This window comes from Carettochelys insculpta, chromosome 2 (genome assembly GCF_033958435.1).
Source record: "Carettochelys insculpta isolate YL-2023 chromosome 2, ASM3395843v1, whole genome shotgun sequence".
In the NCBI taxonomy this organism is placed as follows: Eukaryota; Metazoa; Chordata; order Testudines; family Carettochelyidae; genus Carettochelys; species Carettochelys insculpta.
In genome coordinates, this window is record NC_134138.1 from 118,815,504 (window position 1) to 118,841,835 (window position 26,332).

The following is a 26,332-nucleotide window of genomic DNA, read 5'->3' on the forward strand; positions in this document are numbered from 1 at the left end:
GTGGTGGCTGGGTTTTGCAAAACTCTGTGCTTACTTACACCTCCTGTATTTTTAAAGTAGCTGCAGGAGAGTGTATGTTAATGCACCATTTGAACCCTAGAAATCGTTTGGATGTTTTTGATGTTGTGAAACATTTTCTCAGATCCCAGCAACAAGTTTTCATTAATTTCAAGAACTGTTTAATTTTTTACCTTTATACAACTACGTAAATAGAAACCTGAACAATGCAAATTATAACAATTCTTATTTGCAAGTAACTCTTCTGCACCTATCCAGGCAATAAACAAAACAGCAAGCGTGCAGCAGTCCAGGACAATTCTGAGTTCCCTTCTCAATCAAGAATATACGATTTTCAGGGTTTTTTTTTTCCCCCTCCCATCCTGGCACAGTATTTAAAGCAGTACCTACTAACCTAAGAGCATTTTTGTGCTTAGCTCCAAGGTTTTAATCTGCCAGAAATAAACTCAGAAACAGGAGCATGATCTTGCACTGAAGACAGTTGAAGTTTTGCTATGGCCTTCAGTGAGAGCAGGGTCAGGAACAGCCTTCTCTACTTTAAAGAGAGGAGTATTTTTTTTCTTTTGTTCTGATCTATTCAATATAAGCTGAATTAAAAACCACAATCTTAATTTCCAATCCATACCCCTGAATTCTTACTTTGCTTAACTCCAACCTAACTGGAGGCTTGGTTAAAGCCACCTATGCCAGCAAAAGCCACCATCACCTCCATATTACTCACAGGAGAAAGTCCTTTCCATGTGGCAACGTGCTCCCTTCCTCCACTTCTTCTTTCTCTTCTTCAGGTGAAGGGCCCAGTGGGTCGCTTCTCTGGTCTAGTACAGGAAGGACCCCATAACTCCTCTACTGAAGCAGACAGCATAAATGCCTGATTCTGCAAAACACTGGAACACGTGCTGCCATTACTCACAAGCTTGAAAGTCTCAGACGGTTAGTGTGTAGCTTTGCAAATAACAAGCAGTCCTGTAACACCTTAACGTCTAGCACATTTATCAGGGAATGCGTTCTTGTGGGTAAGACCCACTGCCTTAGATATTAAATTGTAGTATTCAAGCTTTAAACTTAAGACAGATGTTTTGTAGCTTTCCCGCAACTTATGCCTTAAAATGCACTTCTGGGTTATAAATTCCAGGGCACATTAGCTCCATTTGCTACCACCCTTCTCTTTGAGAACTGCTAACATCACTAGCAGCAAAATCTTTTCTGTTAGGCAGGTTTTTTCCTGCCCCTTCCAATATGAAATCCCATTGTGTTCTAGTAAACAAGAGACAAATCTGCTTTTCTCTACCAACAGCCAACACTAGCCCTGTCTCATCATATCTGTCAAAGATTCAATCTCAGATGTCTAGCAATTACTGGGAATTGAACTCACACAAAACAGAGCTTTTATTGATAGCTCCTCATCAATTGCTTGCTGGTTCTTGCCTTTAAGAGGTTAGCTTGGAGAATGTCCAATTCTCTCATACTCTGCCCACCAGGGTCAGATTTCATTGAGATTATTGATTCTGACTTAACATTCAAGGAACGTTCAAGCACTGTGACATAAACAGCTTTTTACCATCTCATAAATATTGCTAGACTGTGACCTCCCCCCGGCACCCGCTGATACTGCAACATTAGTTCCTTGCTTCTGTGGCAGCTCAGCATTTAATACTATAATTCTCTGTTTGTGAAACTTCCAAAGTGTGCAGTACTGTTACATCAGTTAAATCCTATCCAAATGCTGCTGTGAGGGTTATTGCAGGTACCCAGAATAGCTGATACGTTTTGCTGTCTGCCAGGTGAACTAAATTTGCCAATTGGCCTGTGTATTGCGAGGAATTCAGAGGCAAAAATAACAGACTTGTAGGTATTTTGTGGATTTTTTAATGAAAATTCTTCGACCAGGAAAACTGGAATTTGTTACTGTGGGTGGGTTGGATTGGCTTTTCTTTGGTTGAGCTGGAGGGGACTTGGTCGCTTGAAACCTGGAGAACTTGTCACTGGTACTGACTCTTGCAAGCAGTGGAGACTGGTGAGAGAACTTCAGGGTGGCAGGGGGACAAGCCACATGCTCTCTCCCCCACCCCCACAGTTTCCCTCCACCGTAAGCCCCTTCCCTGCCTGCCCTGGCTCTGCCCCTTCCCTGCCACCTCCCCACCCCTGCTTCACCCCACCTACCTCTTCTTCCAGAAGCCGTCCTTTCACAGCCCCCCCAGAGCAGCATGGCCTGAGAGAACAACCTGCTCTAGCTCAGGCTTGTATCAGACTGTACTACACCGGGGGGGAGTGGGACAAGCCACATGCTGATTGGGAGATGAAGATGATGAACGCAGGGGGCAGGGGTGGAAGCTGGCAGGTGCATGTGGCCTCTTGTGCATCCCCATGCATCACCCTTGCTTGCCAGCATCATGTTCACTTCTCAGATTCTTGTGATGCCCATTCTTCTCAAGTGTAGTCTGAAATCAAAAGCTAACCCTGAAGGGCCCAGTGCTCAGAAGTGTACAGCCCTGCAAATCTGTGGATACCCGCTTTCTACCAGCGGGTCTCTCCTCCACGGACGTCAGCGCAGATCGCCAGAGCTCATGTTTTCAGCCACAGCTGCAGATACAATTTTTTTCTTTGCGTAGGGCTCTGCAGAAATGCTGACAAGTCCAGCAGCGCCCAGCCACTTCATCTGGAGTGTTTAACACCGCTAAAACAAGACCCTTGAGAAAAAACTGGCTGGAGTTTCACCCACTTACACTAGCTTTTAATTTAACCCTAAGACTCTGTGAAAAGGACTTCTGAGAAATGGCTCCCTTGCAAAGGGGCAAGCTTTTCCAGGGATCCCTTGATGGCCGCTTGATTTCTGATGAAGAGCCATTATCTGCTGAACCATGAACAGTCCAGTGTAAACAATAGTATCTTTATTGCATTGTTCAGTTGGGATTTTATTAATACTCATGCTCTGGTGACAATAAATAGCTTTGCAATCTGCCCAAGTACTTTTAGTCTAATTCATCCCTGATGTACTATCAATGAACTCATTGGTTTTACTCTATGGCTCAGTTACAGTCAATGGTTCTTGGACATTTAGTATATTGGGGGTGCTGAGAGCCATTAAAACAACCTGCAAACCTTGTATATCGGTGTGTGGAGCCCAGAGGCTAGATCTAGTCCGCTGCTTCATTTCATCTAGTCTGCAGCAAGTCTGTATGCCGTAGGCCAGAAGACTCGAGCCTGTCCTTGCGGGGTCAGTCAAGGATGGTGTCTCAGCATCCCCACCCTTGCACTAGCTCCACAGTTCTCTTTGGTGAGGAACCACAGCCAATGGAAACTGCAGAGGTATCACCTGCAGGCACAGGCAGCCTGCTCCACACAGCTTCCTGGCCCTGCCATCTAGAGGACAGATGTTCTGTCTACTTCAGGGAGCAATGCAGATCTAGAGTAGGCAGACAAGAGAGCCTGCCTTAGCCCCATTACGCCACCTACCGGGAGCCATCCGAGAGGTAAGTGCTCCGCAATCAGAGCCTGCACATCTTATGCTCCAAATCCCCTGCCCTAGCTCAGAACTCTTTCCCATAACATAACTCCTGCCTGGATGCTGCCCCCACACCCCAGGCCCCTGTCACAGTCCTGAGCTGCCTCCTTCACCCTAGCACCCTTCCAAAGCTTGCACCCTGAACATCGTCCTGCATCCCTATTGCTGCTCCAGTCCTGAACTTGCTCATGCCTCCCAAATCCTTAATCCCTAGCCCAGTGTCACCACCTCCAGCCACAGCCCTCATTCCCACCCTGCCCAGCCCCCCTGACACTCCCTGAACCCCTCATTTTTGGCCCCTTCCCAAAGCCTTGGGGAAGCCTTGAGCCTCTGTGCCTCACTTCACAGGGTGTTGTGTCACCTGCCAGTTCAGAACAAAATCAAAACTTCAAAACATTGCTTCTTCTGGCTAATTCTTGTAATAACACCCCCTTGCCCCCCTGGCCTCCTGAGGTTCTAACTGATGCTCTGTTACATTAGGAATGTTGGAGAGAAAGGGTCATTGAGAAGTTTGGAATTTAGGACGGCCTCTGACTGTGTGGTTCTGACAACTAGGTGCCCAATCCTGTACTGTTAGAACGAATGAGAGGTTTTGCCATTTATTTGACAAGGGACAGGATCAAGCCCTCGGAAGCCTTTTGCCAAATACTGAATTTGGGTAATTAGCAAATTAATGAATAAAAAATGACCAAATCAAGGACACTCTGCACAATATGTAACTTGTTTCTTTTAAAAGTGTCACATCATAGGACTCATGTATCAAGATGGAGCATGTTCTAACATGGTGCTATATGCACTGTGTTATACAGTTAACTCTTGATTTAACAGACTCCAACTTAAGAGAGCAGAGCAATTAGCATAGGAACGAAGCTGAGCATCCTGAAAATGTGTGTATTCAGCAATATGCTGTACAGATGTGAGACATGGTCCGCGTCTACACGTGCACGCTACTTCGAAGTAGCGGTGCCAACTTTGAAATAGCTCCCGTCATGGCTACACATGTTGGGCGCTATTTCAAAGTTGAAATCGACGTTAGGTGGTGAGACGTCGAAGTCGCTAACCCCATGAGGGGATGGGAATAGCGCCCTACTTCGACGTTCAACGTCGAAGTAGGGAACGTGTAGACGATCTGCGTCCCGCAACATCGAAATAGCGGGGTCCGCCATGGCGGCCATCAGCTGAGGGGTTGAGAGACACTCTCTCTCCAGCCCCTGCGGGGCTCTATGGTCAGCGTGTGCAGCAGCCCTTAGCCCAGGGCTTCTGGCTGCTGCTGCCGCAGCTGGGGATCCATGCTAAATTCACAGGGTCTGCAACCAGTTGTCGGCTCTGTGGATCTTGTGTTGTTTAGTGCAAGTGTGTCTGGGAGGGGCCCTTTAAGGGAGTGGCTTGCTGTTGAGTCCGCCCTGTGACCCTGTCTGCAGCTGTTCCTGGCACCCTTATTTCAATGTGTGCTACTTTGGCGTGTAGACGTTCCCTCGTAGCACCTATTTCGATGTGGTGCTGCCCAACGTCGAAGTTGAACGTCAACGTTGCCAGCCCTGGAGGACGTGTAGACGTTATTCATCGAAATAGACTATTTTGATGTAGCGTGCACGTGTAGACGTAGCCATGGTGTGATAATAAAAGATTGAAAGAGAAGAATATTGGCATTCAAGGGGGACTTGTTATGGAAAGATCCTGAGAATTGGATGGATGTAGAAGGTCACCAGTGAGGAATTATATAGGAAGATATAGGAATTACATAGGAAAAAAAAAAGAACCTACTGCAGAAGGTTATATAATGCAAGTTACAGCTATTCGGGCATATCTGCAGGATGAAGAACAAACGAAAAATCAAGACCCTGGTATTCAGCATAATGGTCGGTTCGAATAGGAGAGGCAGACTCCACAGAGAAGGGGTCGATAATACAGTAGATTGGTGCAGCACTAGTCTACAGAAACTAAGCTGCTCCACACTGGACAGGGAAAGATGGAAGGAAATAGTAAGGGAGGCATCAGACACCAATGGACACTAAACCCACAGTTGTCGATGACGAATTTAACAGACTTTGGAAATAATGGACACTGTCTGCCAGCCCCCTCTCCTCCCAAACAAATGCCAGATACTCACTAGAGCCTCTGGAGCCCCTGAGGCTGGAGGAGATGCCGGAGTGGCTGGGGCTGCCGGGGACAGAGGAGCAAAGAGTGCAAAGAGCCCACTGCCAAGCTCTCTCCCAAGCCCACTGTGTTCCTCCCAGATGTCGGATGGAGCGCTCCCTAGTGCACCTTGCCAGGTGCCTCCAGTGCTGCAGATTCAAATTTAACAGACTTTTGGCATTCACCGGACACCCCCTCCCCCGCATTAGTCTGTTAAATTGAGGGTTCACTGTAGTTGTGAAGACAATAGCCAACATAGTTAGCAATATAAGCCTCTCATAGGGCCTTGCTGTTGAATCTTCGCTAAGAAGCGGCCTGAGACTACAGGTTTATAATGGACTCCACCCATCTGCAGACCAGCAAAGTGAGAAATACCCTGGCCCAGGTATGTGTCTGTAGACGACATAGTGGATTGGTGTAGAGCTAGTCTGCAAAAACTAAGCCACTCCACACTGGACAGGGAAAGATGGAAGGACATAGTGAGGGAGGCATCAGACACCAAGAGGCGCTGAGCCCATGGTAGTCGATTATGATGTATGTGTGCGTGTTTAAATTCGTAGACTCTTGTTCATTTCTCCACCACAGCAGCACGCCTCATTGGGATTTGTATGAAAAAAGAACAATTTTGAAACAGATGCTTTACGAGTCAGTTAACTTAAACTCGTGAGTTTGACCAGATGAGGAAAAGCACCTTTCTTCCTCTCCCAGGCCTTGCAACAGCTCTTAAAAGGGGTCTTGTGAGAGGGAGAGACTCCCCCCCCACAAAGGCTGCCAAATCAGAGAGAGCATTGTGATCAAGTAGGGTTGGCAACTTTCTAATCACACAAGCACAAACACCATCGTCTCACTTCTCCCCTCGTGCCATGCCCTTGACCCAACACTTCTCCAAGGCCCCACCTCAGACTCACTCCATCTCTTCTACCCTCACTTGCCCCCATTCACTGAACTTGGGCAGGGGCTTGGGGTGTGGGAGGGGATGAGAGCTTCAGCTGGGGCTGTGGGCTGCAGGACAGGACTGAGGATAAGCGAGCTGGGGTACAAACGGGGGCTCTGGGCTGTAGGTTGTGGAGCATGGAAGGGGGCTCAGGGTTGTAGCAGAGAACTGGGGTACAGAAGGGAGTACAGAATGTGGACTCTGGGAAAGACTTTAAGCCTGGGAGGGGCTTGGAGCAGGGGTTTGGGGTACGGGAGGCGGTGCAGGATCTGGTCAGCGCTTATTTCAAGTGGCTTCCTTGGAGTGGTGACATGTCCCTCAGTTCCTACACACAGGGTTAGCCAGGTGGCTCTGCCTCCCCCTGCAGGCACTGCCCCCAGTCCTTGGCCAATGGGAGCTGAGCAGCTGTCGCTCGAGGCAATGGCAGTGCACAGAAATCCCTACGCTATTCCTTCTCCTTGAAACTGATGGGACACATCACCACTTTCAGGGAGCCATGTGGAGGTAGGCAGGAAGCCTGCCAGCCCCACATAAAATGGACTTTTCACAACCCAGTCAGTGGAGCTGACTGGAGCTGCCACGGTCCCTTTTCAACTGGGTGGTCCAGTCAAGAATTTGACACCTGGCAACAGGTTCCCTCTAGGCTGAGCACTTAGGCGGCCACCCAGGAGAGATTCAAATGCCCCCAAGTGGTTAACAGAATGTCCACAGCATCCACAGGCGGCAGCAGGTGTTTCTACTGGTCGTGTGCATCCACATATGCCTCAGTGTGTGTAACAAAATTTATTCTGCACATGGATGAAAAGAGGGAATGATGCCTCGTAACCCTGCGATCAAGCCTACAGCAACAATGGGGCTGCAGGCCTGACCGCCAAAGCAATGTGCTGTTTCAGAGGCACTGTCAAAACAAGAATAATAAATAAAACCTTAACGATTCTCTCCCATTCAAATGTTTGCCCTATCATCCTGGAATACATGGATCATGAAAACAATATGGCCAGCACGTTGTGAGCCATGAATTGCACTGATTACAGACACAGCTGGGAATCCTCTTCAGCCATTCCCAACTGCTTCATTTCTCCAACCCATTCTATCATTTGATTTTCACTGGCAATAAAATAAAATACAATTAAAAACAGGGTTTTGTTGCTTTCCCTGGCCCCAGCTCCACCTGGCAGCATCATCATTATAATTTGTTTTAATCTGGGAATCCACATACCGCCTTTATCTGTACAAAAAGTTCCCCCTATTGCTTACCCGCCTGGAGACAGTCCTCCATGGGGATTCTGAACTCAAGCAAAGTTGTTAATGTTTTACAGCATCCGTCTCTTTCCTGTTCTGCCTATTGCCTGTGATCCTGTCACTCTTCCTCAGCCTATTTTATATGCTTCCCTGGTGCTGTGATACATTTGCAGTTAAGTCCTCTTATTGGCTTTCCTATAGAACTGGAAACTGAAACCTGGCATGGGAAGTGAGTGAAGTCTTTTTGTGTTCATCTTGGCTCCCCTCTACACAAAAGCCCAGAGATTTTCCCTGCAGGCTTGTAATTATAGCGCCATTGTGGGCTAGGGCCTTTTAAGCCAATCATGTGAGATGCCTGTCTTTCTGTATTCAGTATTGTGTGGCAGGAAGAGAAAAGCGCCACATCTCCAAGGTAAGCGGACACATTGCTGTAGGATTCTGCTTCTGATTGTGCTCCTGATCCAAAAGACTCTCGCTGAACTCAATGGAGAAGCCTCCCACTGACTTTAGAGTAGAGCCTACAGGTGAGATTAAGACCACTGAGTACATTAAGTAAACTATTTCCACCTCAGAACAAGATAATTAAATACAGTAATTAATGAGACCTGTCATTATTCAGTATCTAGATCATAATTCCTGACAAACTCATGCTCTCCTGGGGACCAGCTCTAGAATCACTGATATCACCAAGTAACACAGACATCCACCCCCCCACACACACACAGAGCAGTTTGAGCATTGTCTTTAAGTCCAAGAGTGTTTTTCCAGCAGCCCAAGCAATATTCAGTAGAAACGTTATCCGAATGTTTCTGCTGCACCAGCAATGTTTGAGATGTTGAGTAAACCTGTCAGCTCATCTGTGCATGAAATTCATAATTTTATTTCCTCTTGCAAAACAAACCATGTCAAATAAACCCATGTGATTTTTTCAGTTAGCCGTTCAATGACTCCAGTGGCTAGTAAAGTTACTACTGTCCTTTCAGATTGTCAGCTGCGTTTGACACTATGAAGTGTTGCTGTCCTGGCAGGGGTAGATGGCACTGCTGTTCAGCAGCCCTACTCTCTGGCCTGATAGTGCCAACAGCATGTCTATCCGAATGAACTCTCACACTGGCTTATGCAGGGTTCCTTGGTCCTCACAGTTCAATGTACAAGGCCAACAGGAGAGAGAGTGACACAGTATGAGCTACTGTATCTAACTTTCTTCCTTATGTAGAGCCAGTTGTTGCAGTAGATTAATATATTGCTGATTTCATGGCTTGGGTCTAGGAGGGCTGGTTCGTCGCTCAGGTTGAGGTAATGCTAGTAGATCAGTAGTAACAATGGGAAGACATAGCAATGGTGGTATCAGCTCCATCAGTTAAGAAGGGAATTTTTCCCCAGGTTAGATAAACAATGCCCTTGGGAATGGGATGGGGATTTCCTTTAGGTCACTTGCGAAGATTTCACTATGCACTTAATCATATCTCTGTCATTGAGAGAACCTCATATGTCCTGACGGCGGCACATAACAGTCTAGTCACCAATGGGCTACAATATTTTGAACTAAGCTGGGTTGGTAGGTTTAAAATGCGGGTGCTGGCTGGTGTTGCAGTTCACACCTTCTCAGGAGTGGCTGGCACATCTGGCAGCAGCTCCTAGGTGGGGAGGACCAGGTGGCTCTGAGCACTGCCCCCTCCACTGGCACCACCTCTGCAGCTCCCATTGCCCCACAGTTCCCTGCTGTCGTCCAGTGGGAGTTGTGGAGTCAGTGGTACTCCACTCCATCCCCATGGCTACAGGGATATGCTGGCCACTTCCAGGAGTGGTGAGAAGCAGGGCAGGCAGAGAGCCTGCTGTGCTGCCAGCTTTTTAATGGCCAGTCTCCTGGTTTGGCTTCAGGAATTGATGGAGATTGAACCCCATTCCAGGCGGTGCCTGGCGAAACTGGGAGTGATGCTATGTATTTCAGATATGGTGCTCACCATAGACAGTCCCAGTTTTATTCATTGACAACTCCACTGACACTATGCACTCTTCACAGAGCTTCACACAGGGAGCACACAGATACTTCAGCTAGTACAAAACATATTAAAAGACATTTATTACAGGGAACATGATATGCCAGTTTTTCATAATCTGTAAGGGCTTTCTTTTGTTCCAAGCACAATTTATTGGGGGTAGGGTTTAAGACTATCAAATTTCATAAGGGCTCGATCCAGGCTAACTCAGAAAATCTCTCTTCTTGTGATACAGCAGCAATTGAGATCAGCTGAGGTGATCAAGATAACCGCCTACTTAGATATCCAAGACATCACTGCTGGTGGAGGGGTCCTTGACTATGAAATTATCTTCCTCCCAGAGCCAGCTCTCTTGACTGCCAGATTACCATGTCAAGACTAGAACATTCCCTAAGGCTACATCTACATTAGAGGGATTTTTTGACAAAACACCCTTTTTGTCAACAAAACTAACAGAGCATCCACACTAAAAATGTACTCTGCCGACATTAGATTGCCAGAACACAGCATTCTTGTTGACAGCCTTCTGCCTCTCCCCCATGAGGCAGAACACCTTTCTCGACAGATTCTGTTGACAAAAGAGCCATGTGGACACTCCTGCGGGGGGTAGGAGGGCTGTGTCAACAGACAGGGCTTCTGGGTCACCGGGTATCCCTGTCTGCTGTACTTCCGGTTGGCCATTCTGTGGAGAGCAGCTGGGCAGTATGGCTGCACTCTGTTGACAGAGCGGATTGCTCTTTTGATCCACTTTGCGGTGTGGCCGCAATCTGTCGACAGAAGTTTTGTTGGGAGATATCTTCCAAGAGTAACTCCTGTCAGCAGATTGCTGCAGTGTAGAGATAGCCTAATAGTGTAGGGAAGAGCTGAGGGAAAGAGAAAAGAGTGTGTTTTTTTTTTAATTCTGTAATAGTTGTGGATGAGTTTTAGCTGTTAGTTTGGTTTTAACTGTTTTTTTTTATTTTAACAAAGATGGTATATGAGCCCATGGCATTAGGTAAGCACTTTAACATGTCAAAATTAAATATTAATTAAATTAGATGCCTACAATCTTTCCTTTTCCCTGATAACACACACTCTGACACCCGTGACCCAATGGGTTTTAAGCAGTCTGTTTGCTCATCAAATATAGCTTTCTTTCACTTAGACCTTGACTTGACCCTGCTGCCTCCACTGTCTCAAACCCTCTTGCCTAATAATTTCCCCTGAGTTCTAGGTACAGACTGCACCTGGTGTTTTCTTTACTATCAGGAAGCATTGCTAATAACACACGCACCTGAAAGGAAAGCAGTACTGTACTTTAAAAAATTGTGTATGTATAACCGAACTCTGATACTGAAGGAAGTAATCTTCCCTCACCCTAACCCTTTTCACCCTAAAGTATGTTCATGAGATGGTGTCTGTATTCCAAGCTGTAATGCCCCAGATTGAAGTCAGTGGATGTCCGGTGGCCAGGTGGTGTAAATTAAAATGTAGCCCCTTTTAGGAATTTTTCTACGTCGCTGTCCACAGATCATCTATCTCCAAAATTAGATATCCGTAATGTTTAAACCAAATCCCACCAAATTACTGAATCTTGGTGTAAAGTAGAGAGGAAGCTAAAAATTGCTCCAATTCAGTGAATATCATCTGTGCTGATCATGTGATGCTTTGTATACACATATGACATTTGTATGTAGTGGGCTCTACTCACTTCAGGTAACTCCAGTAAGAGCAATGGGAAAAATTTGACCATGTAGCATTAAAGTCCCTGTTACCACTTGAGTTGACAGTGACATGCTTCACGATGACTGAGCTCCTCAGGGCAAGAGTCACAGGCCAAATCCTGGCCCCATTAAAGTCAAACTCCCCTTCACTTCAATGGGGGCAGGATGCCCCCTCCGCCCCAGGTTGTCTCTCTACACCAGAATATTGTTGCAATTTTGAGTAGTGTTAAAATAATAAGTAACAATAATTCTCTTGACTGACGCTTGAAAAGAATTGTTCGATTTCCTTTCCAAATCTTTAGAGAAAAAGGTGTTACAGGCTAATTCTCATTTACAGTAAGGCCTTCACATTGCTCTAATCAAGTAAGTCATGAAAGCATAGTTCACACTCACTTTAACATCCCTTTACGTTTCAGAGAAATGTGAAGACACTTTAGTGTCAATTGGAATTAGGCCCCTTGCACTCTTATTTCAGAATATTCAGATAATATGAAAAAAATAGTTCGTTACTGAATCAACACGAAACCCACACTAAAAATATCTAATTTTGTTGTAGGGAAAAAAGTAAGACTGTAGATAACTGTCTTATTCAAGGAGCTCAAAGTGTTTAGAATATTAGTGAGCTAAACTTTAAGGGTTCAGCCTGCCAAGGGTCTGAAGGTATTATCCCATTTCACATGTGGGAAAATAGAGGCCCAAAGCAATTAAGTGATATGTTCCTATATAAAATACTACGCCTGAGGCAAAGCCAGATCTTATGACTTAAAATCCTAGATCTTATGTCTGCCAAGCCAGTCCTATTCTTTAGCCATAAAACTACCCTTCCATCTAAAGAATCTGTGAAGTAAAGACATAGAGTCTCCAGAATAAGAGATCTCTCATCCCTAAATATCAAAGGCTTTTAAAAAAAGCTTCACTCACTTCTTTCAAATGATGAAAATCAGCATCCAGAAAACTGTTATTCTCTAATGAGCACATGCTTTAATCCAGAGCATATCACATGCTAAACAAGCGAACTGGAGCTAGCCAGATGTGTTCACAATTCACACAGGCCTTGCACGTGATAATGGATAATTCTTATGCCAGGCTGTAATGGATAAATTGGCAAGTCTTTAATCCCTTGTATGTCTCTGATGCAGTTTCTGGATAAGGTCACATTTGTCTGCCTTCAACTGTATCTTTTCTTCCAGGCACAAAGACTAAGATATCTTGAATCAGTAAAATAAAAGTTTTTGAAAAAAGTTTCAGAAACGATTAAATATGAAAAGGAAGGGAAAAGGGGCATCTCATGTCAGAGAGGGGAACATTTGATCTTTTAGCCTCTTTTTTTTTTTGTGGTTCCCATTGTGCCAGACCAGAGATCAGTGGGATGTTCAAATATTAATAAAGCAGTAGCACAGCCAAATTAAAATGACACAATTCTCAAAAGTAATGTTTCCAACAGAGCACGGAAGAATAATCAAAACCCCAAGCTGGAGAAGAATTTAAGATGTACTAATGTTGCCAAAAACTCCCTATATGCCTGCACTAAGCACATAACCAAATTGCTGTGCCTTTAAACTTCATCAGCTCCTAATCTTGAGGTCCGATCCAGCTCCATTGAAGTCAGCAGAAAAGCCTACCACTAACTCATAATTGCTTCAAATGTACAATATACATTTTTTCTTGTAACCAAAAAGTTTCACAGCTGCAGAAATTATTGCACAAATATTTTTCAGAAAGGAATTGGAAACTTTATTATGGTCAGAGCAGCCAGAAAAGAATTAAAAGTGGCCACTCTCATGTGGCTTGTATGTGACTGTATTTTTGAATGATCATCACAGGTTCTGGAACAATTTTTATACTGGGGATGCTGACAGCCACTGAAGCATATTGTGAGCTCTTCATATAATGGAATCCACTTCAAGCTAGAGGGTGTAGTAGCACCCCTAGTTCCAGCACCCATGGTGTATATTCCAGAACTTGCTTACACTGCATTTGTAGTTCTAAACTCTATACTTCACAATTATAAACAGTAAAGTGTTGGCAATTTATTTTATTTTTAAAAGGAAGCTTAAATGCAACGCTCAAGAAGGGTATATACAAGACGGTGGGTGAAATCTTGGCTCCACTGAAGTCAGAGTTTTGCCATTGACTTCAATGACACCAGGCTTTCTTTTGTCCATATGTCATTTCTTGTCTGATACTGCAGTATAGGAGACTGTTCTCTTTTGCAGAATGTCTCTCTTTGATCTCACCCTCATGCCTCTGCAGTTGTTGTAATTTTTGCCCTATTCTTTACTGGATCCAGAAATGTCTCTCATTTGTCTTTGCCTGATCAGGGGGCTCTGCACCACCTATCAGCGTATGCTTAATACAAGTTGAACCTCTCTAAACTGGAACTCTGTAGTCTGGCAACATCCATAATCCAGTCTGATTTTAGTTAGATAGATGATCACTTATCATGGATGTGGCCAAGTTTCCCATGTCCCCTAAAGTTTGTTTCTCAATGTTCTGTGCTGTTATTTAGCTGTAATTTACCCCAAATGTCTTCTAAGAACCTAGTAAGCAATGGAAGTGTTGGTAATGCTGCTGGACCATGATTTCCAAAACTGGGGGGGGGGGTGCAGCATCCTGGGTGGGGGGCATGAAGAGTTTCCAAGGGGGGGGCACGAGGTGACCCAGACCCCCCCCATCATTCCACTCACCCCAAGAAAGAGCTGCTTCTGGCTCTCAGCCCCTGCCATTTCACTTGGGCAACCTGGCGCAGCTGCCATAAAAAGCAGGCAGCCAGCAAAGACCCATGTGAAGCTAGCGGCCTTCTGCAAAGGTGAGTGGGTGTGGATGGGCGGGGAGGAGGAGGTGGATGGAGTTAGATGCAGGGCTGGGGGTGCCTGGCTTTCAGGAAGGGGAAGGGGATGAGGTAAGAGCAGGGGGCCAGTGGTGCCTGGCTTTGCAGAAGAGGAAGGCCTCAGGCAGGTAGTTTGTGGGGCTCAGATGGCTGGCCCCAGCAGCGCAGGGCTCGGGCAGCTCAGGCTGGTGGGTGGGCGGCTGGCCCCAGAAGCGTGGGGCTCGGGTGACTCAGGCTGGCAGTCGGCTGGCTGGCCCTGGCAGTGCGGGGCTAAGGCAGGCAGCTCAACCAGCTGGCTCGTGGCTCAGTTGGGCAATTGGGGTGGCTGGCTGACCCCAGAAGCATGGGGCTGGGGCTGGGGCTGGGGCTGGGGCTGGTGTGTAGGCAACTGGCTCTAGCAGTACAGGGCTCAGGTGGCTGGCAGGTGGGTGGGCGGCTGGACCCAGCAGCTGGCGGGCGGGCTGGTGGATGGCCCCTCCAGTGCAGGGCTTGGTTGGCTCAGGCAGGTGGCTCTGGCAGCGCAGGGCTTGGGCAGGTGGGCAGCTGGCATGCTCAACTCTTGTGGCTGGCATGGGGCTCAGGCAGCTGGCCAGCTGGGGCTGAACCAGGCACCCACAAGGAGCCAAGAAATGCTATTTGTGCTTATTTTTAATATTAAATAAAAATTTTATATCGAGTTTTTGTGTTTATTTTAATTAAAAATTTAATTTTTTTGCTCAAAGGGGGTTGGATGATGGTAAAGAAGGGGGCAGGGGCATGAGGGTTTCTCAAAAATCAAAAGCAGGGCGTGATGCTGAAAAGTTTGTGAACCACTGTGCTCGACAATATTGACCTGTTACGGTCCAGCAAATTCTCTCTTCCAGCACTGGTCTTGAGGTTGCTAGATTAGAGAGGTTCAACCTGTATTTTGTTAATTTGTATGTATTTCTTGGTAATTTCTATGCCAACACTTGGGTTCATGTTGTCCAAGTGGAGCTCACCTCTTCCCCAGAAAGTTTCCCAGCATCTAATTAAATATATATGCCCTTCTCTTTATTTCATTGTTTCATTCACATGCTGAGATTTTGAGGCTCCCTGTGCCTAGCAGTTCTTGCCTATGCAAATGGCAGCAAGTCGAAGAAATAAAGGAACTGGACTTTTTTCTTTCCCCCTAATAATCTATGTCTAGCTTCCAGGACCTTTTGCCTCCACCTCCTTCAATTATTAGTGAACAGGCATAGCATAACACCAGCTTCTTCACACAATTCCTTACAAATATGATGAGATCTAACAGGAAAGTCACTGAATCATTCTGTTGCCACAACCTACTCAGCTATTATGTCCGATGATCAAAAATGACCTATCACTGCGATCATCCTAAATTGCCCAAATGTAATTAATTGTTGGAGTGACTTCTGGGGTGCATGGGGAATGGTCACAGTCCTTTACCTCTGTTGGAAACTGTCTCACTTTCTGCTTCCACTGCTCCTTGGTCCCCTCCCACCATAAGAGTGGCTTCTTCAATTAAAGGATCAAGAGATATGATTTTGAGATATGTCTGTTCTACTGTGTCTGAACAAATGGTCGGTCTCTGTCTCTCTCATTCTCCTATTCCAACTATTCTGACCTCAAGATACTGTACATAGCCTAGAGTTCCCTGAGCTGCTTCCAAATGGAAGCATAAACATGCTACTTGGCCACAAGGATACATTTTAAAAAAACGTTTCAGATCTTGGCCTCAAGAATATTTTGTGGCAATGAGTTCCATGGGCTAAGTATGTCTTTTTAATTTCCAAGTGTACTCAAAACAGCCCTCTGTAGCAGCATGATAATCTCTTTCCTTTCTTTCCTTCAGTTTACTAGCAAGTTTTAGCTGTGTAATACCCCTAAAAGGAAGTCTGGGGATTAGTCCTAATATGCATCTTCTACTTTAATAAGGATGGTTATAGCAGCTACACACTAGCAAAACAATTATTATTACTTACACAGGACCAGAAGTGTACACAGCACTTTACAGACATGTAAAAAGAAGATTACCATCTAATTCAGACAAACACAATAAACGTGACAATTATTCCTTATTGCAAAGAAGGGCACAATTCAATTTGGAAGGGAGAGCGATATAATCGCCATCCCTCAGTCCTACTGTTATTTTATATGCTCTGTTATTGCTCCTCATAAAGATTTTCTGTATTTATTGAGGTAGTACCTTCACTAGAGAAGTCTAACTCTGGCACACACTCAGGTTTGTACAGTATCTGAACACCTGATTCACTTTAGCATCACTGGAAAGGTTTCTGAGAATCTATCCCATTAAGTGGAGGAGGTCTAACAGACAGCATCCATTGTGTTATTTCTTCTGAATGATTCAGAACTATTGCAAAATTGCATTGATAACCTTTTGTCATTACAAGAGCAAAGTGGCCCACTCCTGTATACAGTGTTACTTGTGTGAAGCCAACTTTTTCTCTCTTCAATAGGAGAAACAACCAGCTGTGTAGGGTTGCTGGCTCTGTTCCTTGTAGATTCAGCTTTCAAGTGCTTTGCTGTAACAAAACATCCTCCAGTAGCACTCACTTCATCTCACCACATCAGCTAACATCAAACAAATGCATTTCTGAATCCGGCTCAGCAGGTGAAGTCAGTAGCCAGCTGAAGAAGAGATGATGGTTAAAAAAGTGGATATCATCATTTTGTTCTCACCCCACCCAAAATTAATAATAGATTAGAAAGATTATCTATAGTAACCACCAAACTAGTTTGATGTTTATAAGCACCATTATTTTATCGGTTTTTCCATAGGGATCCTTATTTTGCAGTCTTAGGGTACATCTACACTTACAGAAGATTGGCATGGTGGCAGTCAATCTTCTGGGGTTCGATTTACCATGCCTAGTGAGGCCATGCTAAATCGAATATCAGAACTTCACCATCTACCCTGTGTTCCGTGAGTAAAAGGTGTTCTCTGGATGAGTGGTGGATAGAGACGAGACAAGCAGTGAGCATAAAAAAGCTTTATTAACGATGGCTTAATCAGTGTTATGAGGGGAATTAAGAGGGGATACCTAGCGCACTCTAGCCATCTACCCAATGCAATGTTGGGTGACGGACAGGGGAAAGCCTGTACTTACAGGGCGGTTACGAAATTGCAGATGGAGAACAGAGCCCACACCAACATCTAGCCAAAAGGGTCCAGATTTTCAGCAGAAGGGACAAGTGACTCGGGCCGGCCAACAAACTTGTCAAGATACACAAGCCTCCAATTTGGGAGGTGGGGAGTTGACCTTTTATCAGGGTTTGGATATGGAAGCAACCCACTGGGCCAATGTGTTGTGTCCCCTTTAGGAGTTGTCCTTTTTAGGAGTCATCCTTTTTAAGGAGTTAATGCTTGACGAGGTGGTGGTCTCACTTCCATGTAGGTGACTAAGCCCTAAGCTGGCCCCACTTGTGCGTATGTGACTAAGCCCTTAGTGCCTCGGATGGGTCTGTCAATGCACACTGGCATGTGGGGTTCTGACTGGGTAGTGAAGCCTTGATCATGAGTACGACACATGCAGGCCGTGGCTTGCAACACTGTCATGGTCACTCCACAAATGTCTGTGCCCACACCCTGGCATTCCTTGTGCTCAGGAGGAGTAAGGGAAATCGACAGAAGAGTGTCTCTCATTGCCCTCCCACTGTGTGGATGGCAGGAAAAATTGATTTAGAATAGGTCGACTCCAGCTATGCAATTCATGTAGCTGGAGTTATGAATCTTAAATCAATTTTTCCCCATAGTCTAAACCTGGCCTCAGTCTTCACCTCTTGGTCAGAGACAAGGGCTTCCATGTTCATGCTGACCATAAAAGTATGGCAACAGTGCTAGAAAGCACACACACAGAGAGCCTCCTTTCTGCCTTTGATGTTTCCCTAGTAAAAATCAATTATTTGGATAACGTTTCCTCATTAAAGCATCTGCAATAAAGTTGTGTTAATGATAAGGACCACCTTATACAAAAGACACACATACAACTGCTTTTTGTTATAGCAGAGTTGGGAAAGGAAGTCTGGAAATGCTATCAATGATTTAGCATTTGACAACAACCATAATTTTTCAATAGGCCTAATGATAGCCCACTATGTGGAAAATTGATCCTGGTGTGGAAGAAAATGACTACGGGAAATGCAGATGTAGTAAAGCAGTTATGTCAGTGTTCCCCAACAATTATATAAGACCAGATAAAGATGGGCTGGAAATATCTACATTAAAGGAATATATATATATTTATATATATATATATAGTGCTATCTCTGTGTCACAGGCATAGCAGCAATTTCTAATCTTCTGTTGTGTTTGTACATTACAAAATCCCAAACGTCTCCTTCTGCTGTTACTGACATACAGGTATTTCAGTGAAGGACACTATAAAAGTGTCACAAAAATATTAAACATCTGTATTTGTGGTACCTTTGCATCTTGTTGCTATACAGAGAAGAAAGTGGGGAGAAAGCTTCATTTTAAATAATGCCACTAGTAATTTAGCTGAATTAAGTTAAATGAATGCACACACTCCTGCAAGGATTAGCCAACATTGGTCCATGGATTGCAAAACCAAGGTGAAGAAAAATCATCACAAAATTACATTGTAGACTAAAATCACCAAAACATTTTCTCATTAGGTTTCCTGACACATCTGCTCTTGACATGTCTTGAAAAATGAGACACCTGTTCAGCCACAAATATGGAATCAATCTTTCCTGTATTGAATTGCTTCTTGTCTTTCACATTGTTGTCTCATTTGATTTTTGGTGGAGAATATTTGATTTTATCCCTATATTTTGTACTATAGCATTTGTAGCTTTGCCACTCACACAAATCCAGAAAAATGTGCAACACCTCAGTTCCTTTTTGCATTACACTTTCCTTCAGATTTTCTATCTGTCTGAAAGTTTCTGAGAGAAATGGATTCCCACGTGGTTTTAGGAGAGATAGAATATGAGCTCCCTGCAACTGGCCCATTTGTGTTTTGAGCTGATATCACATCTATAGAAATAAGTCTCTTTATACAGCTGGTCTTTTTCCCAACCTTATGTTTTTTGTCCTAATCCCAAACAAATCATAATGCAATCCACCACAATTCAGTGAATGCTTAAGCCTCCTCTATGTTGCCTCAAACAATTGCCATTCTTAAAGATGCTGATGAATACTTATTTTCATTCCATCTGTTACTGCAATAGAGCATTGTGTAACTACAGCAAATGTATTAACTAGACTATACCCTTCAGTCGCTTATCATGGGAAGAAGGGAAAATATTTCCTTTATTACAATTTTCTTTCAGCCACTGACACATTAGCTGTTTCGAATGCAGCAGCCCAAGCCAAACATTCATTAAAATAGTCATATTAAAATATCTGGGAGAGTTTTATTTGTAATAAAAGGACACCTAGCCATTTAAAGAAATATGAAGTTCATCCCATTTAGTCAAACTGAGCTCTCACAAAGAGTGGATGGTCCAGACTTCAAACACACGCGTAAGAGTTTGCTCTGTTTCCCAAGTGCTCTGGTGTACATAATTCCTGAGAAAGCAGTTCTTATGGTAGATTAACAGAATGGTTTGCTTTCGCCTTAGGCCATTAACATTTTAATAAAATGAGCGTCAAATGTGATAACACAACTTTAGGGCAATTTATCTATTATTAACCTTATTGAGTAACAAGTTTATTTTTGTTGACAAGGAGTTTTCCCAGCTCTTATCAAGATTGATTCTATTTTTTCAATTTCTTGTTCAATTAAAATTGGCTAAATGTATATTTGTTTTCCTCTGTACTGCTTCTATAAATGGTTGATTAAGCAAAACACGTTGCATCAGCTGTGTTGTGAATCCTGTTTAGCTGGGGAAAATTCATGCATTCCTGTTCTGTAACACTGCACTAAAAGCAGTGAACCTCAATTCTCCCCACCCCAGTTTCACTGGGTTGCTCAAAGCAATATTTCACCCCGAATCCAAAATACATATAGCAATTGGAATTCATTTAACCGAACCTCTGATTAACCAAGGTTTCTGATATTTGTCTGCCAAGACACTGAGGTTGCCACTATGTAATGTAATTAACATTTCCACCCATTTGGAATTCCTGTACAAACTTATCTTGGATTTTATCCTGCTGGACACTCAGCACCTCCTATCAGATGCAGACTAACTTCACTTTCCATAGATTTCTCAGCACCTTGCAAGTAAAGGATGACCCACTTCTGAAAGAAATGTCTCAGTTCTAACTCGACTACACCCCTCCTACCTAATAATTCCTTTGTCTAGTTCCAGACTCAAACTCAGTCAGAAGCTTTTAGGAGATTCTGAAGTTCTCTTCCACCCTTATTTCCATATATCTTTGCACTTCCAGATTCTTGTTGTGATTGGGACAGGAAGTACCAAGATTTTAGCAAGAAAGTCTGTCCTGTCTCTGTTTTGTAGTCTCAAATTGATGAGCTAAGCTTAAAGGTGCATATGTGCAAGGACTCCATATTATTTCTGGTTCACTCTTGACTACCCATAAGTAGGGCTAGTTTTAGTAATGGCAAAAAAGGGGGAAAACTCGACAATGATGGCAAAAAAATCAGTTGCAAATTTATTTTTAAAGGGCAAAAATTCGTTGTCTAAAAACAAAATACCCACTATTCTGGAATATGCATTTAATGTTTTTTTGTACAAATTAACTATTTGAATAAGGCTACTGATTGGGGGAGGACAAAAGGGGATGCGACCCTAGTCCCCAGTGATTTTAAAGGGCTCTGGGCTCTTGGCTGCTGCTATCACAGCAACAGCTGGATCCCTGGGCCCTTTAAATCACTATTAGAGCCCCGGGTGGCTCTGCCTAGGGGAGTCTAGCCCCTCTAGCTCCACTGGGTTCAGTCCCCTTAATCTAAACAAAGCCAACGATTTTATTATAAACAGCCACACATTTATGTTGTTAGTTAAAAGACTGTGATGTCTCTGCAGCTTTACTGAAAACATTTTCCTTTTGAGTTACTATATATGAGTTATTCAGATTATTGAGGATGGTTGTTTGATGAAGGATTAAAGGTCTAAAGATCTAGATTCTAATCTCAACACCATCACAAGTTTTCTGTATGCTCTTGGGTAAGATCACTCATCCTCACTTTTCCTGTCTGGTCAGCTTGGGATAAAAATACCCCTAACAGGAGGTTTGTAAGATTAGATTCATTCACATTCCTACGGCATTTTAAAGTCCACACATAAAAAGCAACCTTGAGGTGGAAAGGATTGTTGCTGTTAAAGACCCAAATCAAAACCCAGTATCTCGTTCCTCAGACTTTCTGGAAATTCACATCTGAATCTATGGCTGCCCCTTCCCTGTAATGTCCTTGCTGTGAGCTATAGAGAAATTTGAATCCAGACCCAAACTTTGTGGCCCATCACTTTTTAGTTTACTCTTGTTATACATTGATGTAAAATTAAGTGTGTGCGTAGTGCTACTTTGGAAGGGCAACTTATTTGCTTTTACCATGAGACCCCTCCCAAAATGCATCAAACAGGGATTATTTAGCTTTCTTGGCCTAAAATTCTTTGGTGCCCAGGGAGCCCAACAAGGGATGGATACAACTTCTAAACCATTTACATCTTTAATAGTATTTGCTTCTTAAAATATCATTCCGATAAAATCACACCTACAGTTTCAATCACTTACAGACAACTCATTTCCTCCTTTATTTCCTATAGAAGAACGGGTAGCACGAGCAGTGTACAAGTGCCTGTGAGACAGCAATCATCCATTCCCACATAATATCCCAGTTAGAGCTAGTTTGCCTAATTATCCCATTAACCTGTTCCTAAAAATCCAATTATTCCAGCTGTGGGTGATTGAATAAAGGGCAACTGCCAGAGATACCGACCATAGGATGTGTGTCTTCCTTATCGGGACCATTTGTAACTGCCTGCATCTAACTTTCAGCATGAAATTCCTCACAAGACCTATCCCAATGGTCCTGAACGAATAAGACTCTTTTCACGTTCCTTTGTTAAAGTCAAATAATGTTAGTTTCTTTGACCGTTTTAGACTTCCATCAAAATCCTGTCTTAGGTGGCAAGTGACAGTGAGCAGCAAAGATTCCACAGGTCAACATCACTGGAAAAACCCTCCTAAAATGGGGTTTCATATGTGACCTTTCCTTGTCCCCAACATGGGCAAGAGTGAAGACAGTAGTGCTTGTAATTTTTCTCACACAGAAAAGGATAGCTGTAATAGACCCTCCATTCTATGGCTTCTTTCCTGATTACACAAGGGATGGAGCATATACAACTTTTTAAAACAGCAGTTACATGACACTGCGGGTCACTCCAGAAACCAGTAACTAGAGGAACAGAAGGAGACAAACCTAGGGAAGATATTACATTCAAGTTCACAGACGAGGGTTGTAAAACAAGGATAGAAAAGAACAAAGGATAGAACGTCAGCTATAAAAATCCAAGTGATATACAAGAATCACATATTAAACTATAATTTGGTTAATAATAAAATGCAAACAGCATGTGTAAAGTAGAGTTGGGAAAATAACTGATTTTTTGATTTGCCACCAGTCCAACCCAAAATTTGGACCCAAAATTTTTTGATCTATCAGAAAAGTATAGTTTGGAGTCAGACAGTGTTTTTCTTCTGGCACTTTAAATAAAAACAAAGGAAATGAAGGGATAGATTCACAAAAGTTCCCCCACCCCATATTGCTAATTGTACCAGTGGTTAGGGCACCTGCCTGATATACAAAAGACATAGATTTGAATTGCTTCTCTGGGGCAGGGACTTGACCCACATCTATCCCTGTCTCAGTGAGTGCCCTAACCAGGGTTGTGCTCTCAAAATCTCTCGAGACAGCTTTTCCCCTTTGTATAATGCACAGAAACAATTATTGGGTTAGAGAGAGTGACTCTAAAGCCTGCTAGGTGAGGCATTTACCTGGAAGGGGGAACACCTGTATTCAAGTCTCCATGCAATGAATCCTAATTGTCTAAAAACTAATCAGTCCTTCTGCCTAGACAGACCTCAAAATATATCTGTGCAAAGAAGCATACTTTAAAAATCTTTCCAGTGCATCTTCAGACATACGAAAGAAACAAAAAAGGGCATAAGTCTATTTTCCCCTTTGTTTTCATGCCACCTTTAACTAAAAACCTTCTGACTCTAGACTCCTCAAAGAGCATTAAATCCCCTCCCATTTCAGTCATGCTCACAAAAGATCAGAGAAACATTAACATGGGAGAATTCTGTATAATAAACATATAATATATCCCCAGATAGGAAGACATTTTGAGACTAATTCAATTAATGAGTGATGAAAAGTAACTAAACAAATGTTGCCCCAGCCAAATTTATTTTAAAAATTATGACTATGAAGTCTCACTCAAACACATTTACACTACTGCTTGGGTAGCTGCAATGCAATAAATGTCCCATACTTTTCCCCTGTTATAATCCTATCTGCTCTGGAGGATGTTTCCAATTCCTCGCTTGCGCATTCTCTGGCAAGGATGCAATGAAAACGCAGCCAAGTAGACCCTGGCAAGACACTGGATACATTGCTGCCCATATTGTCTCATGATTACATGTAAAGGACTGACATACACTATAAGATACAGAGGAAAGGGTGGGGGCACAAAACAGAATCCTCTGGCATCCCAACAGAGAGAGCACTTGTAGGGTGGGGCATGGTAGATTTAGCAGGCTTCACACTCTGGCCTGTCCTCTCATCTGGAACAGGAATCTGGCTACTGCTAGGGTTGCCCTGACAGCACCTTCCCATGCAAAAGGGAGGATTGGAGAGGAAGGCTCATCTTTTCAAAGGTCTGTAGCTGCCTGAAAGCAGATCTATGCTGCAGCTGGAAGCAGGATTCCCAGGCTAGAAAGATTCCTTTGTGTTGGCTGGGCTAGTGCTAGCACACTGAAAAGAGTGGTGTGGACACTGCCGCAGTGGTGAGTCTTTGGCTAGGCCCAGCTGAGCTCAAGCCCACCCTACCTCCTGGGCCTGAGCTCAGGTGGCTAGCTGAACCATGGCTGGTGCTACAACAGATACACTGCTATATTTGGCATGCTGGCGTGAGCCCTGGTAACCTAAATCTGTCTCCCTGGGTTGGAAGGACACACTCTAATCAGCAGCATAGGCATTCCCTAAACATGCTGAGATATGCCAAGTGGGATTTTCCAAAGAACCTGTGCACCTAACTGCATTAGAAATCTACAAAGATTTTCAGTGGCAGTTCAAATACAGGTCTAACATCTTCCTCTTAAGAGAAGCTGGCACCCTGAGTTCTCAAAGGAAGGCTCCAATATCCTGTTACAATAATGAATCAGTTGTCTCTTTCCATTTTTTACCTACCATAGTGGGGCTGCCTCCATTTTGCACACAATGGTCTGAAGGTATATAAACACCTCTAGAATTTCATTGATTAAATCTGTAGCCCAACCAGAGAAGACCCTGGCTTTGTGCATTCCAGTAGCAACTCTGCACCTATGAAAGAGGAAAACTCAATCCAAACGGAGCAGTCTTAGCCATGAAGTATACGGGGAACACCTTAAAGTGAAAAATATTTAACTTCATCACCCACATGAGGGGAGCAGGGTTGATGCTCAAAACTGCTCGTCTCACAGACAGGTCCTTCAGTGAGACTTTGTTTCCATTGTTGTGTCCACAAAGAACACTTGTCTTTGCCTTTTGCACATCTACTGCATTAGTTTTCAAAACCTTTGTTTCAATATATTACTCAGAGGAAGACCACCCCAGCAGCCCGCCCATCTGTCCTCTTGTGCCAATGGTCTCAGAATATCTACATGGCAACAGTTCAAGTGACTGGATTTTTTATTCCATTTTTTAATTAGAGTTTGGTTTAAGTAGTGGGTGACGGTCGCTTTTAATCCTAACCTACTACATTCAGTTTGGTACAGCTTGAACCTCTTTCATTCAGACCTTGGGACCTGACCACTGCTGAACAAGACAATTGCCAGATCACAGGAGATCAGTATTGTCTATCACATTACCAACACTTCCACTGCTTACTGGGCTATTAGAAGACATTTAGGGGTAAATTACAGCTAAATAACAGCACAGAACACTGACAGCCAGGACTGGTGGCTGTAAATAAACTTTATGGGACCATGGGAATCTTGGCCACACCCATGATAAGTGGCTGTCCATCTAAGTAAAATCATGCTGGATTACAGACATTGTCAGATGACAGAGTGCCCGATTAGAGAGAGGTTCAAACTGTATTTTGTTTCTATGTAAGGTGCCACAAGACCAAGCATATATTACATTATAAAATAACTGACTGTGGAATGGGATTCACAAACAAAGCAGTGCTTTCTATTCTTTTCAGTTTGCCTATCTGGGTTGCGTAAGTGTAGCACTTCTGTATCATGAGTGTGTTGGCAATGTTGAACCCACCACTCACCTCTGCAATTGGGTCACTGTGTACGCAGACGGTACATACTCAGGTCTTTGCAGTTGCATGTGCTTTCTGTCCATTCTGGGTGCACTTCCCCAAATAAAATTATGAAAGATTTGGGACCCTGCTGCATGATGTTCTGCCAGTGGTGCTTAGGCACAGACTGTGAGGTGCATCCTAGGCTGTGGGTTGCTTAGTGACATTGCTTTCTACTTCTTGCTCCATATCAAGCTGACGGCGAGGTTTCCTGAAAGGAAGGCAGAATATGTAAGTCCTTCTGGCTGGTACATAGGCAGTGTCTCTTTGGCCAAGATTCGCACAGAGCCTCCCGGTGGCACCAGCAGAAATTGCCTTAATCTTGCCATTTTAGGCTACATGGGCAAGGGACCCTGAGAGGAGGAGGTGTGGTTTGCAGGCCCACTGACTCACACCAATGCCGTGCTGCTCATCTACCAGCAATGGGAAACTCAAAGTGGCAAATTAGCGCCCAGCAGTGGGTTAAATAGCTGCGTTTCTGCCAGTCCTCCTGCTTGTTGAACTTTTCTGTCCCTGATG

The 26,332-nt window shown here is 44.0% G+C and overlaps 1 long non-coding RNA gene across 1 annotated transcript; it reads right to left on the bottom strand.

The window, feature by feature from the left end:
* Window positions 1–778: 778 nt before the first annotated feature.
* LOC142008980 (uncharacterized) lies at window positions 779–25,919 on the bottom strand. The gene is made up of 3 exons (XR_012644288.1): window positions 25,784–25,919; window positions 24,712–24,843; window positions 779–902 (listed from the first exon to the last, which is right to left on the bottom strand). It is a non-coding gene; the product is annotated as an uncharacterized LOC142008980 (long non-coding RNA).
* Window positions 25,920–26,332: the final 413 nt, after the last annotated feature.